Source organism: Tupaia chinensis, unplaced genomic scaffold (assembly GCF_000334495.1).
Source record: "Tupaia chinensis unplaced genomic scaffold, TupChi_1.0 Scaffold000126_2, whole genome shotgun sequence".
Taxonomy (NCBI): Eukaryota; Metazoa; Chordata; class Mammalia; order Scandentia; family Tupaiidae; genus Tupaia; species Tupaia belangeri.
Window position 1 is genome coordinate 2,140,678 of NW_006159594.1, and position 7,987 is coordinate 2,148,664.

A 7,987-nucleotide genomic window follows, 5' to 3' on the forward strand; every position below is an offset into this window, starting at 1 on the left:
TTTTTTTTGGAGGGGTTTTTGCTATAGGGCGCGTGCACTCGCCAGACAGGCAGAGAGAGACAGAGAGACAGAAAGTGAGAAATCACCCCCCAGGGGGGATGGTCACGCCACAATCCCTTCTCCTCCGTTCTCTTCTTGGGATCTTGGGCATGCACACACACGCGCCTGGCGTGAGTTTTAAGCCACCGGGTCCGGGACGCGAACCATGGTCGACTACGTGGGAGTCCAGCAACATAACCATTATGCTAACTGCTGGTTCCCAAGTTCAACCTAATTTTCATTAGACACAAGAATCATCACACTTTGGGGCTGGAACTATCATTTACTTCAATCTCCATTTAATGTTTAAATTCCCTCCACAATATCCCTGAAAAACTATCTTCCATCCTCTGTTTGAATAACTCTGATATTAGGGAACTCGCTATTTATTATAGTATAGTTTATCTATGAATAGCTCTGGATATTTTAAATTTTCTTCTTAAATTGAGCTGAAAAAATATCTCCCTATAGGCCTTTCCCATTGGTCTTATGACTATCCTACGAACATTATCGATCAAGTCAAATCTCCCTCCCCCTTGATAGCCCTTTAAATGACATCACACTACTCACCCCACTTTGGTCTGCTCTTCTATGAAATACCCCCAGTTCCTTCTCTAAGTACCTTGAGCATCGGATAAATAGCATTTACTAATATCACTCTTCCCCCCAGGAAGATATTGATTCTACTACAGTTAGAAAGAGATGATCATTAAACACATGAGCTTTATCAAAATTTTCATTCAGTCCACACATTTATTTTCTGAGCTCCTAGTTCACACTTTATTTGTAAGATAAAACTGTTTCTAAAGCTACCTAAATCTCCAACTGCTGTGAAAAGCACTCAGGCATCAATTCTTACCCTCACTTAGTGCAAACTGGAATTAAGTGGCAGTAGAATAGGAAGATCCATGAGTCTCAGCTTCTCTTGACATCTTGCAGAAGCATCCTTCAATCCAGTTGCAGTTGGATGGGCTCCAGGAAAAGACCCCTCGGGTCCTGAGTAGGAAGGAGAGATCTATTTCCTGATAGGCAATAATCATAATCATACTACCCCATTTGCTACCCAAAGCTGCCCTACAAATGCTAGTGTTAAGACTCCTCAGCAGTTAAGCCAAACTTATCTTTCGTGGGACATTGCTTGGTATGACACTCTTGCTTAACAGCCTTCCCTTCTTTACTTTTTTTTTTTGGGGGGGGGAGAAGTTTTTCGCTATAGGGCACGTGCGCTCGCCAGACAGACAGAGAGAGACATAGAGACAGAAAGTGAGAAATCACCCCCCGGGGGGATGGTCACGCTGCAATCCCTTCTCCTCCATTCTCCTCTCGGGATTCTGGGCATGCACGCACACGCGCCCGGCATGAGTTTTAAGCCACCGGGTCCGGGACGCGAACCGCAGTCAACAACGTGGGAGTCCAGCGACATAGCCATTATGCTAACTGCTGGTTCCCCAGCCTTCCCTTCCCTTCCCACTTTTTCTCTCTCCTGGTCCCCTCCTCCACCAGAGGAACACTTCTTAATCATTCATTTTTCCCACAAATTCTTGTGGGAAGGATAAACTTTGAGGAATTTATTTCTCTCACCATCTCACTTATTATAATACCATCCATTGGGTCCTTGATAGCCAGTGTTCTAGAATCCCATCCTGAAGCTATGCTTGCTAGAGCTACTCCTGATATTATGTCTTAGTTTGGTTCCCTGGAAAGCAGACTCTGAGATTAGACCTGGTTCCAGACAGTTTATTTGATTTGCGATCACAGGAAACAGGAGTGAAGTAGTGGGAAAGTGACATGGCTTTAATAGAATCCTTGTAGTGTCTTTTGTAGAAATGCCCAACTGTCTCAAGAATCAGTCTATCAAAAATGGGAAAATGCAAAGTATAAATTCCCTAAGTCAATCACTGGGAGTGATGGTGAGAAAGGCCACTGTAATCTTCTCCCTTTGATACCCACCATGTGCAGTGTACCTGCACTATAGAATGGCCATTGTTTCAAAATATATTGCTCTATACCAAAGAGATGCATGCATCCTCCAGGTTAGAAAAATGTTTTTTTTGTATAACCTGAAAATTGTTGTTTTCAAAATTTATAAAAATAAACTCTTGTTAAAAGTGAAAAAAAAAAAAAATATATATATATATTGCTTAACAGCACTTCAACCATGAAGAGTGTCATTCCTCAACTGGCTTCATCATTCCAATAATCTTTTCAGTTGGAAATTTCTAAGTGATGATATCTGTGATAAAAACAGTGAACATAATGATTTTGTGCTCCTGTTACACTTTTTCACTGTGAAGTGCATTGCTTAATCCAAAGAAATGTTATGTCATGACCATACATCAGATGATATTAAATAGTGGTGCTAGCCAAGCACTATAGGCCAGGAAGGCAAACCTATACCCAAAAATATGTATTAATTCCAGTAAGAATGAATTGTTACCCTTTCTAGGGTAGAAGAGTAAACAACTTGCACAGCTTCATTAGTATCACTTTGATGGCTCATGTCTGTCTCTACTATAGAAAAATCAGTTATTCAGTAGCATCAATAGTTATTCCAGGCTTGGTGAGAGACCAAACACTAGACTATGAGTCATAAAGGGGCTATGTGACCAGGGTTCTTCATCATGAGTTGGGTACTGTCATAGTCACCAAATCATTGTGGTTCCCTCTTGCCAAGGCTCCCCTAATGTGGTATGTATCTATTCTCCAATCTCCAATAATGTGGTATGTACTTATTCTCCAAACTCCAAAGAGCCCAACCAAGTATTCTGTCTCTTTCTCAGTGGTAGAAAATAGAAGATGTAATAGCTCATAATTCCATTGGAAGGAATACATCTTAGTATGCCTCAGACCACAGGATACCTAGAAACTTCCCCAGTACAGCAGCACTCTTATTCTTAGCAGAGTTTATTGTCTACCCTGTGACATACATGCATGTGTCATACTTACCACTTTCTGACCCCAGGTACAAATTGCATGATTTCATTAGTATAGAAAACCACTATTATTTTATTTGTCCCAATAGTCAAGTCTGTTTTGATGTTCATAGAGAGCAAAAGCATTCCCTTAGAGTAGACTTTACTTCCATAAACTTAGAAACAGATACTTCTGAGTCATGATCCCATTTCAGTTTACTGTACCTTATGTATACCTAAGCCTCTCATAATTAAATGTCACCAACTGAACCCTGCTATTCTGGAATCCTATAATCAATATTGACACTAGCATACTAAGTTCCATAGTAATCTTATCTACCATCAAACCTGGCCTACAAAGTTTGTGTAGTATGCCTATAGGGTTACAGCACCATATAAGGGCCACTGGTTAAAAGTATAATTTTTATCAGGCCAGCCAGTGGTGTGGTGGTTAAAGTGAATGGATCCTACATGGCTAACTGTGCCATTCAAGTCCTAGACCTCATGGCCTGAAAAACATGTTGGCTGCATGTGTGTGCATGCCCAAAGTTCCAAAAGGAAGAAAGAGTGGAGGAGAAGGGATTACAGCACAATCATTCCCTCAGGTGAGCACTTGTGTCCTTTGATAAAAACGTATAACCTATATCTTGAGAGACATCACCAAAAAAAAAAAAGAAGAAGAAGAAAAAGAAAGAAAGAAAGAAAGAAAGAAAGAAAGAAAGAAAGAAAGAAAGAAGAAAAGAAAAGAAAAGAAAAGAAAAGAAAAGAAAAGAAAAGAAAAGAAAAGAAAAAAGAAAAGGGCCAACTTAATGGTAGGAACAAGTCCAGAAATATCATTAATAACATTGAGTGTTAATGGATTAAATTCTCCAATCAAGAGACACAGACTGGCTGAATAGATTTTAAAAAGAAAAAAGAAACCCTCTATCTGCTGCCTGAAAGAAACATACCTTATGGATAAAGACATACATACATGAAATGCTGGGAAAAAGTATTTCATACAACCAGAAACCAAAAGAGGGCTGGAGCCACAATACTAAATGATACCATAAATCAAATGGACTTGACAGACATCTATAGAAACTTCCAGCCAAAAAACACAAAATACACACTTTTCTCACCCCTACATGGAACATTTTTGAAGACTGATCATATGATAGGGCACAAAATAAATCTTTACAGATTCACAGGCATAGAAACTATATCCAGCATTTTCTCTAACCATGATGGAATTAAACTTGTTATTAATTTCAGGGAAAAAAAACCTGAAAATACACAAACACATGGAAACTAAACAACCTATTCCTGAATGATTTCAGAACTACTGAAGAAATTAAGACTAAAATCAATAGATTCATGGAAACCAATGATAATAAATACATGAGTCTCCATAATCTATGGGACACAGCAAAAGCAATCATAAAAGGAAAGTTCATAGTAATCAGATTACATAAGAAAACGACGGAGAGGTGGCAAATGGACAACCTAATATCATGCCTCAGGGAACTAGAAAAACAAAAACATCCAAAAAATGCCAGGAGAAAAAGAAATAATAAAGATTCAAGTAGAAATAAATGAAATAGAAGATAAACAAAACATATAGAAAATAAATTAAAGCAAAACCTGGTACTTTGGAAAGATAAATAACATTGACAGAACATTAGCTAGGCTAATTAAGAAAAAGAGAGAAAATAACCAGATAAATAAAATTTGTAATGAAACAGGCAATGTCACAACACACTAGTACTACAAAACATCATTAGAGGATACTATAAGTGATTATATACCAACAAAAAGAAAACTTAGACGAGATGGACAAACTTCTGGACACATATAACCTACCAAGATTGAACCAGGAGAACATAAAAAGCCTGAATAGACCCATAACAAGCAATGAGATTGAATCAGTAATAAACAACCTTCCAACAAAGAAAAATCCAAGTCCTGGTGGGGTTCACTTCTGAATTCTACAAAACTTTAAAGACAAGTTAACCCCTGTTCTACTCAAATTATTTCTAAAGATCCAAAACGAAGGAATCCTCCCAAATTCATTTTATGAAGCTTCAATCATCCTTATTACCAAAACAGACAAGGATACAACAAAAAAGGAAAACTACAGACCAATATCTCTGATGATTATAGATGCAAATATTCTCAACAAGATACTAGCAAGTCGTATACAGCAACATATAAAAAAGATTATTCACTACAACCAGGTAGGCTTTATTCCAGGGATGCAAAAGTGGTTCAACATACCCAAAATCATAAATGTAATACATCATATTAACAGAAAGAAAGATAAAAATGATATGACCATTTCAATCAATGGGAGGAAAGCATTTGACAAAATACAACATCCCTTCATGGATTAAGATTCTCAGCAAAATTGGCATAAAAGGGTCATTTCTCAACAGAATAAAAGCCATCTATCAAAAACCTATAGCTAACATTATACTGAATGGGAAAAAACTAAAACCTTTCCCACTAAACAAGGCTATCCACTTTCTCCACTCCTTTACAATACAGTGCTGGAAGTCCTAGCCAATGTGATCAGAAAAAAAATAATAAAATAAAGGGCATTCAAATATGGAAAGAGGGGGTGAAATTATCTCTATTTTCAGGTTACATGAATGTATACATAGAAGACCCAAAAAAAGTTCTAGAAATATTAATCAAATAAAGTGGCAGGATACAATATCAATGTACAAAAATCTACAGCATTTCTATATATAAACAACAAGCAGACTAAGGTAGACCTGAAGGAAGTAATCTCACCATAACCACAAAAAACTGTAAGATACCTAGGAATAAATCTAACCAAAGAGTCAAAGACCTCTACAAGGAAAACTATAAAAATCTTTAAAAAGAAATTGAAAATGACACAAAAAAAGTGAAAGGACGTTCCATGTTTCCAGATTGGAAGAATTAATATAATTAAAATAACAATTCTACCCAAATCAATCTACATATTTAATGCAATCCCTACCAAAATACCAAAGATATTCTTCACAGATTTAGAAAAGACAATCATATAATTAATCTGGAATCATAAAAGTCCTCATATTGCCAAAACAATTTTGTGCAAGAAGAGTAGAGTGGGTGGCATCTCACTTCCTGACCCCAAAATATATTATCAAGCTGTGATAATCAAAACAGCATGGCACTGGCACAAAAACAGACATGTGAACCAATGGAATAGAATAGAGACCCCAGAAATAAATCCAAAAACATATAGCCAACTGATTTTTGACAAAGGGGACCAGTCAATCCAGTGGGAAAAAAGGAAAGCCTCTTTAGCAAATAGTGCCTGAAAAACTAGGTATCCACCTGCAGAAAAGTGAATCTGGACCCCTCTCTCTCATCATTAACAAAAAATCAACTCAAAGTAGATCTAAGATCTAAACCTAAGACCTAAAACTATGAAACTAGTGGTGGAAAACTCTGGGTAAACTCTAGGAGACACTGGAGTAGGCAAAGACTTCTTAAATAAGACCCCCAAAGCACAGGCAGTAATCCCAAAAATAGACAAGTGGGATTACATCAGATTAAGAAGTTTTTGCATAGCAAAAGACACAGTAATTAGGGTGAACCAACAACCGTTGGAATGGGAGAATATTTTTGTAAACTATGCCTCACATAAGGGACTGATAACCAGAATACACAGGGAACTCAAGCGGCTTACCTAAAAATAATAATAATAATCATCATCATCATCATCATCCAATTAAAAGATGGGAAAATGAACTGAACAAATAACTCTCTTAGAAAAACATATCAACAGTCAAAAAGCATATGAAAAAAATTCTCAGCATCCCTTATCATAAGGGAGATCAAAACCACAATAAGATATCACCTAACCCCAGTCAGAATGGTAAAGATTAAAAAAATAATAATAATAAAAAATGATAAGAGGCAACAAGGCTGTGGCGAAAGGGAAACTCTCCTACACTGTTGGTGGAAATATAAATTGGTCCAGCCACTGTGGAGAACAATATGGAGGGTCCTCAAAGATCTACAGGGACCAGCAGTTAGTGTAATGGCTATGTCTCTGGACTCCCATGTAGTCGACCACGGTTCGAGTCTCATATCTGGTGACTTAAACTCATGCCGGGCACGTGTGCATGTGTGCCCAAGATCCCGAGAAGAGAATAGAGAAGGGATTGCAGCGTGGCCATCCTCGCTGGAGGGTGATTTCTTGCTTTCTGTCTCTCTGTCTCTCTCTGCCTTTCTGGCGAGCGCATGCACCCTATGGCAAAAACCTCTCCAAAAAAAAAAAAAAGATCTACAAATAGAACTACATATGATCCAACAATTCCATTCCTAGGTATCTACCCAAAAATTAGGAGAATGCTTAGTTGGAAAATTGCTTGCACATCTATGTTTATTGTTGCATTATTAACAATTGATAAGACATGGAATCAACCCAAATGTCCATGAACAGATGAATGGATTGAAAAGTATTCCACATACTCTCTGGAATACTACTTAGCCATAAAAAAAATAATAATAATAAAGTAAAATAAAAAACAAGATCCTAGCATTTGATAAAAAGTGGACAACTATGGAAAATGTACTGCTGAGTGAAGCAAGCCAGGCTATGAGAGAAATTGTATGTCTCCACTTAACATAAACTGACTATCATACTATGTGGCGGAAACTGAAAGACTAGAGGATATAGAAGAATGGAAAATAGTGAGAGATACTGAAGACAGTGTGGAAGAGGGTATGAGAAGGAAGACAGTATGAGGAAAGAAATTAAGGAGAAAAGTAGAGAGGAAGACATCTATGGGTCACAGAAATGAATTATTATCTGTTGATGATAATGTGTATAGTAGCCTGAAAAAAAATTGTATTAGAGATCTTGGATTGAATAAAGGTTGGAACTTTCTGTTTAGAAAGAAAGAAAGAAAGAAAGAAAGAGAAAGAGAGAGAGAGAGGGAGGGAGGGAAGGAGTGAAGAAAGAAAGAGAGAGAGAGAAGGAAGGGAGGAAGGAAGGAAGGAAGGAAGGAAGGAAGGAAGGAAGGAAGGAAGGAAGG